The sequence below is a fragment of the Oncorhynchus kisutch genome, linkage group LG7 (genome assembly GCF_002021735.2).
Source record: "Oncorhynchus kisutch isolate 150728-3 linkage group LG7, Okis_V2, whole genome shotgun sequence".
Taxonomy (NCBI): Eukaryota; Metazoa; Chordata; class Actinopteri; order Salmoniformes; family Salmonidae; genus Oncorhynchus; species Oncorhynchus kisutch.
Genome location: NC_034180.2, coordinates 8374048 through 8382489, shown reverse-complemented (window position 1 = coordinate 8382489; position 8442 = coordinate 8374048). Strand labels below are relative to the sequence as shown.

The 8442-nt window shown below is 41.8% G+C and overlaps 1 protein-coding gene across 2 annotated transcripts in view; it reads left to right on the top strand.

Annotated features, from left to right (window-relative positions):
- The first annotated feature begins 2253 nt into the window (after nucleotides 1-2253).
- The window catches only part of LOC109894140 (GTP-binding nuclear protein Ran-like), a 12000-nt gene continuing 5811 nt past the window's right edge, over nucleotides 2254-8442 (top strand). Inside the window, exon 1 of one of the 2 annotated variants that reach the window (XM_020487378.2) lies at nucleotides 2254-2454. The gene's annotated coding sequence lies outside the window, so the exon portion shown is untranslated. Of the gene's footprint in view, nucleotides 2467-8442 lie in introns of both variants that reach the window. The other variant, XM_020487379.2, reaches the window with a different exon arrangement.

The following is an 8442-nucleotide window of genomic DNA, read 5'->3' as shown; positions in this document are numbered from 1 at the left end:
ACGACAGAATTAGACTCCCGACTGCTAAATCTCAAGCCCCCAAAGGAAACCACAAGAATGCCGCGATCACTGCATTTAAGAACATTCTGAAAAGCATCGGAGTGTTGTGGATTTCTTCTGTTTTATTCAATGACTGTTCTGCCATTCAGCATGCATATTTTGCTTCAAGGATCTATTTCACAGTGTGAGCTTAGATTAGCTCACATTTCTTTAGTCCTCTTTGTCAAGAAAATTGAATAATTATATTGACAAGAAAATGTTTCTTTCAATTGTCATCAGCTAATCCACCTTACTGATAGTGTACTGAATTGGAGGCATCTTAAGGCAATGTCATCTTTTACATTTGAGGGTAACAATGGGAGTCTGAAATCTCTTTTCCTTGGGACGCAGTGCGTTCCACAATGAATTTGCCAGCTTTTCTTTCTTTGGCGAGTCATTCCCAAGCGTCTTAGTGTTTTAGGATTTCACCCAGAATCAGAGTTCGGTATATTCCTTACAAAGCTTGCAGACAGGAGACTGAAAGGAGAAAACATCTCAGGCTCCCTCAACACTCTTGGAAAATCTGTACCTCTTCACCTCACAGCTTGTGTAAAACTTGCTGTAGAATAACTAATTACCGGATCTGCCTCGTCCCAGCCTGTGGAGACATAAGGCCGATTCATTTATGAACAGATTGTTTATCACACAACTAACTACAAAATCTCAGAAAAAAAGGGACAATACCTCAGTCGTGTTCAAAAATGGACGTTGTGCACAACTGCTGTTATTTTTCTTTGTTAGACTGAATTGCTTTTGTCAAACAAACTGCTTATGTCCACCTGTTCCCATTGTTGTGGTTCAACCATATGTAATTCAAGCTGACAGCATGTTCATCAACCGCAATCTAGGCATCTCGTCATCAAAAAAAAGTGTGAAGTTGAGAGGTCGAGACAAAAAAAAAAAGATATCAAGTGTAAATGTATTTATGTGGGTTGCTGGCTTGTCCCTCTGCCAAACACTTATGAGAGAGATTAGTTACGGCTGTTTTTTAGTGAGCTGGTTGATGTTATTGAGCTGATTTGATCATTAGGGCTGATTCTCATTTGCAATGGTGACCTGGCCAAGAAAAGCATCAACATACCTTAGTTCAGGTCCATCCAGTGTGAGGACATGTTAAGGACGGGCAGCTTCCAGGTAAAACATACATCAGTGATGCAAGGGCCATCACTTATATATTGTATTGTACATGTTAAGCACATGTTAAGCACATGTTCAGTAAAAAAATTGATGTTTTTTTTTTTATAAAAAATAAATTAACATTAATATTACTGGTCTGTTTTTACTAAGATGTGTTTTTAATGGATGTAATGTATTGAAAGTATCCATTCCAAAAATGCACACTACTTTAAAAGTATCCTGGCTATACCCATGTTGGCATATAAAATAAACATTGGTTGGCTTTCTGTTTTTGCTTGCAGGAAATGTTTTGGCTTGGATCATTTTCATCACCTCAACTAGAATACTATTACAAACCCGACAGGAATAGCCTTCAATAACTTCGGTGGAATACTACAAAAAAATATTGCAGGAACGCTATTTAAATTCATAAGAATACTATAGAGATACTGCAGAATATTTATACCATTGAAATCTTATTACCATTGAAAGTTATTATAGGTCAAAAATACATACTATAGAGACTCCTATAATCATTCTATAGTATTTTCATGGCAAAAGAATATATCATAGCATACTATAAGCTATTATTCAAAACATACAGTTTCTTATGGGAATGCTATAGCACTTTTTCGTAATGTGTCGAAAGCGTTCCACAGGGATGCTGGCCCATGTTGACTCCAATGCTTCCCACAGTTGTGTCAAGTTGGATATATGTACTTTGGGTGGTGAGCCATTCTTGATACACAGGAAACTGTTGAACATGAACTATTGGGCTCCTACTACCATACCCTGTTCAAAGGCACTTAAATATTTTGTTTTTCCCATTCATATTGTAACGACCCTGGATTTATAAGCGCGGAAATCACCTCTGCTACGTACTATGAATAGCACACATACACAATCCATGTCTCAAGGCTTTAAAAATCCTTCTCTAACCTGTCCCCTCCCCTTCATCTACATTATTTGAAGTGACATTAATAAGGGATCATAGCTTTCACCTGGATAGTCTGTCGTGGGAAAAGGTGTTCCTAATGTTTTGTACACTCACTCAGTGTCGTTTACATGTTGTCAACAATCTAGGCCAACCCCCGTCGGTTTTGTTGCTTAACAAACAACCCGTCTGTTGGAGAAGCAGTTTTTGCCTATACTCATATTGTACTCTTTGATAAAACCATCAACAACCTTCTCTGTTGACCGTCAGAGATCACGTGATAGACACAAAAGCGTCACATACATTAGCCAAATTAATCGAAGGCCAATAGCACCTAGCTAACTGTCCCATCCGAAATCGTGGGGGTAAGTGTGGACGTAAGATTTTTGAAAATATTCGAAATTTACTCATCCATGTCAGAACACAGACATCAATTCAAAGATCTGAATACAGAATGAGAATTATTGTATTGACACTCGTGCCTCGTCCTAAACAACGTTTGCAATTATGTTATTTAGCTAGCTAACGTTGTATAGCTTGTTAGCATAGTCAGAGAAGACGTTGGTTCACGGTGGCTAACGTTAGCATATCGACTTGTTCCGCTCGAGCTGAGATTTATCAGTGCATCATGGTCATGCAGGGTTGTAAATGCAACAGTTTTGTTTTGGTACATTATCGTAAAAACAAGTTGTTAGGTACTGGACCAAGTGTGACGCGAAGCCTCGTGAAAAAGTGCTGTAGTTCGCTAAATATGGGGGATAGGCGGTTTGACTGGACTTATTGCATATGTAACTATAGCACGCTATAACTGCAGCAAAACGGTGTATACAGTTGGACCACTTCCATAAGGCAACAGTAGGCAGGTTTCTATTGGCCCAGGTTTATTCGACAAAAATGTCGCTAATAAAATCATTGCAACTTGTAATGGAAACGATAGATATAATGGCCGTTTTTTAAAGCTCAACAACATTTGTATTCGTATGACCGGTGCGTTTTTCTTTAATAGAAATTTCCGTATTTGGAGGGAGGGGCTGGTCCAGACTCAAGGTGTCATAAATATTGATTGGTTTCCTTAAATGAACTGTAACTCAGTAAAATCGTTGCGTTTATATTTTTGTTCAGTATATTTTTGTTCAGTATATGTTCTACGCAAACGTTCGAATTGTTGCCCCAAAAAAGTCCCGTTGATGTGTTGACGGAGATGGCAGCATCCCGACTAGTTTACGAAACTCTCCACTATTTTGTTTGTTTATGTACTATTTTTTTAAACTATTTAGCTCAGAAATGGTTTTATGTCATTACATACACCTGGGAATAACTATTGGATATAAGAGCGGCGGTACCTCACCAGAACTTCCCTGAAGCGGATCCTTTGTTTTCTCTCCCCAGGGCAATTTAATTTATTCCAGAGTAGGGTTGCACATTTTGGGGAATATTTAGAGGTGGAAACTTTCCGTGGGAATATATGGGAATTAACGGAAATGTATGCAAATTAATATTAATACTATTTTTAATGTAGATTCTTTTGCATTGGATATATTTACCATATCATATGGAGACAGAAACATAAACATTTTAACTAATCATAAGTAGACATAATTGCAAATGATTAAATCCTTCCAATAGAAATGTAAAAATAAAATAAAAAGTTACAAATTGAACTGTAATTAAATTATTTGACTCTCCCGAAAACGTTTTCAACATAAAATGATAGTCTAGAAATTAAAGCTTTGGTTGTCTTCCTCGGGCTTACATGCCTTCTCCCTGGACCTCCTCAATGTCCACCTCTTCAACATCAGACTCTGAGGCCTCATCTTCACTGTCACTTTCCAACCTTGTTGATGATGGCTCGCTGTCAGGCTCAAAAAGCCTCAAAGTTGCCTGGATGGCCACCAATTTTTCAACCCTTGTATTGGTCAGTGGGCAATGCAGTATGGATTTCTTCTCTTACATCTGCACGCAGAGTCTGAACATCAGACAGGGTGGCATTTTCTCCCTCAATTAGCGCAATGGCTACTGCTATAGGTTTCAGGAGATTCAGGCTGCTTACCACTCTTTCCAAAAATACATCATCCAGGAGGATCCTCTTGATGGTGCTGTCCATATCGGCAGACTGTGATATGGCCATTTCTTGGAGAGACTCCTTCCCCTCCAGGAGACAGGAGAGATGGTGACATCAACACCACCACAACAGGGGTTGCTGGGCAGCTTCAATGTGGTTCTCTTATTCTTCTCACTTTGCTTGGTGAGGTAGATTGCTGTTATAACTGGATGACCCTTCACATACCTAACCATTTCCTTGGCTCTCTTGTAGAGTGTATCCATTGTTTTCAGTGCCATGATGTCCTTGAGGAGCAGATTCAATGCACAAGCAGCACAGCCAATAGGTGTGATGTGAGGGTAGGACTCCTCCACTTTAGACCAAGCAGCCTTCATGTTCGCAGTATTGTCTGTCACCAGTGCCAAAACCTTCTGTGGTCCAAGGTCATTGATTGCCTTCAGCTCATCTGCGGTGTGTTTGTTGTCCCTTGTGTCTCTGCTCTTGTAGAATACTGATTCAGGGGTGGAAATGATGTAGTTAATTATTCCTTGCCCACGAACATTCGACAACCCATCAGAGCTGATTGCAATACAGTCTGCTTTCTCTAGGATTTACTTGACCTTCACTTGAACTCTGTTGAACTCTGCATCCAGCAAATGAGTAGATAAAGCATGTCTGGTTAGAGGGGTGTATGCTGGGCGAAGAACATTCAGAAATCCCTTCCAATACACACTGCTTGTGAGCATCAGAGGTGAACCAGTTGCATACAAAGCTCGAGCAAAACATGAATCAGCATTTCCCTGACTACGTTCCTCCATTGAGTCAAAAACACTTCTGATTCCAGGAGGACTATGAGCTGTTGCAAATTGATAAGGTGTCTGATTCACCATTTTCACCTCGAATAGAAGTAGAGGGACTTTAGTCAGAGATTGCTTGTTGTGAGCGCTGAGGGAACTTTATGCACTTGGCCAGATGATTCTGCATTTTTGTTGCATTCTTCACATATGATTTGGCACAGTATTTGTAAATGTACACTGCTTTTCATTCTACATCAGCTGCAGAGAAATGTTGCTCTACATCAGATAGTGATTTTCCTGTAAAGATTAGAAAACCCAAATACAATTCCATGTACAGATAAATAGTTAAGCAGTTAGACTAAACAACTCCTTTGTAAGATAAATGTTTTTAAATGAAACAGGTGAAAATGTATGGAAACAGGTGAATTAACACTCCTCAGTTAGCTGGCTCAATCAAGCTAAAACCCACATGGTAGCAAAAACTAACTAGCAAATCAAAGTTTATTTGTCACGTGCGCCGAGTACAACAGGTTTACTACTTACAGTGAAATGCTTACTCACAGGCTCTAATCAATAGTGCAAAAAAGGTTTTAGGTGAACAATAGGTAAGTAAAGAATTAAAACAACAGTAAAAAGACAGGCTATATACAGTAGCGAGGCTACATACAGACACATACAGAAATTGTTAACAAGTTAGAAATGATTTAAACACACTTTGATGTAGGCTACTATTTACTAGTTAACAGAAAATCATGTATATCATATAAAATATATTCACCCCACCCAGTATGGTAATCAAAACTTACCCGAAAGCATGTAGCCCTTGGCTCAGACAGCGTAGGGCTCAATAGCATCTCATTAGTGTGTAAGATCTTGAGAATCAGCTGTACATGTGATGGAAGAATGCACTGTGCATTCAGAGGGTTGCAATTCCATTGAATTGGGGATACTTTAAATTAACCAAAATATGCCACAAGACCTAGAATTGCCTTATGCGTATCCCACAAAAAAAGATTCACTGTTATAAGCTAACTTTTTTGATGAATTTAAGCCCGGGAATTTTGCTTAACTTCCCAAATCCAACCCCTAGCAACCTTTTCCATAGGCTGACCCAAAACAATGCCGGCGGAGGAGAACTACTCAAGGCTGTCTTCTGGTCTGACCACCGTTCCCAAGTATTTTACTTGTTAACAACACCTCTTCGCCAATCCTCAACACTGGGGCCCCCACAAGGGTGCGTGCTCAGCCCCCTCCTGTACTCCCTGTTCACTCATGACACTCCTCCAACTCAATCATCAAGTTTGCAGACGACACAACAGTAGTAGGCTTGATTACCAACAATGATGAGACAGCCTACAAGGAGGAGGTGCGGGCTCTGGGAGTGTGGTGCCAGGAAAGTAAGGAGATGATCATGGAAACAGTAGAGGGAGCACCCCCTATCCACATCGGTGGGACCGCAGTGGAGAAGGTGGAAAGCTTCAAGTTCCTCAGCGTACATATCACTGATAAACGGAAATGGTCCACTCACACAGACAGTGTGATGAAGACGGCACAACAGCGCCTCTTCAACCTCAGGAGGCTAAAGAATTTTGGCTTAACACCTAAAACCCTCAAACTTTTACAGATGCACAATTGAGGGCATCCTGTCGGGCTGTATCACTGCCTGGTATGGCAACTGTACCGCCCACAACAGTAAAGCTCTCCAGAGGGTGGTGCTGTCTGCAGAACGCATTACCGGGGGCAAACTTTCCGCCCTCCTGGACACCTACAGCACCCCATAGGAAGGCTAAAAAGATAATCAAGAACATCAACCACCTGAGCCACTGCCTGTTTATCCCGCTATCATCCTGAAGGCGAGGTCAGTACAGGTGCATCAAAGCTGGGACCGAGAGACTGAAAAACAGCTTCTATCTTAAGGCTATCAGACTGCTAAACAGCCATCACTAGCACATCTGAGGTGGCTGCCTATAGACATAGATTAGGAATCAATGGCCACTTTTTTAGGAATGGATCACTAGCCACTTTAATAATGTTTCCGTATCTTGCATTACTCATCTCATGTGTATAAACTGTACTCTATACTATTCTACGGTATCTTAGTCACTTTAATTGTGTGTAAATATTGCATCACCCATCTAATATGTAAACCCGGCAAAAAAAAGAAATGTCCGCTCACTGTCAACTGCGTTTATTTTCAGCAAACTCAACATGTGTAAATATGTGTATGAACTTAACAATATTCAACAACTGAGACATAAACTGAACAAGTTCCACAGACATGTGACTAACAGAAATGGTATAATGTGTCCCTGAACAAAGGGGGGAGGGTCAAAATCAAAAGTAACAATCAGTATCTGGTGTGGCCACCAGCTGCATTAAGTACTGCAGCACATATCCTCCTCATGGACTGCACCAGATTTGCCAGTTCTTGCTGTGTGATGTAACCCCACTCTTCCACCAAGGCACCTGCAAGTTCCCAGACATTATTGGGGGGAATGGCCCCAGCCCCCACCCCCTGATCCAACAGGTCCCAGATGTGCTCATGGGATTGACATTCGGGCTCTTCGCTGGCCATGGCAGAACACTGACATTCCTGTCTTGCAGGAAATCACACACAGAACGAGCAGTGTGGCTGGTGGCATTTTCATGCTGGGGGGTCATGTCAGGATGAGCCTGCAGGAAGGGTACCACATGAGGGAGGATGTCTTCCCTGTAATGCACAGCATTGAGATTGCCTGCAATGACAACAAGCTCAGTCCGATGATGCTGTGACACACCGCCCCAGACCATGACAGACCCTCCACCTCAAAATCGATCGCGCTCCAGAGCACAGGCCTCGGTGTAACGCTCATTCCTTCGACGATAAATGCGAATCCGACCATCACCCCTGTTGAGACAAAACTGTGACTCATCAGTGAAGAGCACTGCTATCCGGTCCAGCGACAGTGGGTTTGTGCGCGTAGGCAACGTTGTTGCCGGTGATGTCTGGTGAGGACCTGCCCTATAACAGGCCTACAAGCCCTCAGTCCAGCCTCTCTCAGCCTATTGCGGACAGTCTGAGCACTGATGGAGGGAATGTGCATTCCTGGTGTAGCTCGGGGAGTTGTTGTTGCCGTCCTGTACCTGTCCCGCAGGTATGATGTTCAGATTTACCTATCCTGTGCAGGTGAGGTTAAACGTGATCTGCCACTGGGAGAACGATCAGCTGTCTGTCCTGTCTCCCTGTAGCGCTGTCTTAGGCGTCTCACAGTATGGACATTGCAATTTATTGCCCTGGCCACATCTGCAGTCCTCATGCCTCCTTGCAGCATGCCTAAGGCATGTTCACGCAGATGAGTAGGGAGCTTTCTTTTGGTGTTTTTCAGAGTCAGTAGAAAGGCCTCTTTAGTGTCCTAAGTTTTCCTAACTGTGACCTTAATTGCCTACCGTCTGTAAGCTGTTAGTGTCTTAACGAACGTTCCACAGGTGCATGTTCATTAATTGTTTATGGTTCATTGAACAAGCACTTGAAACAG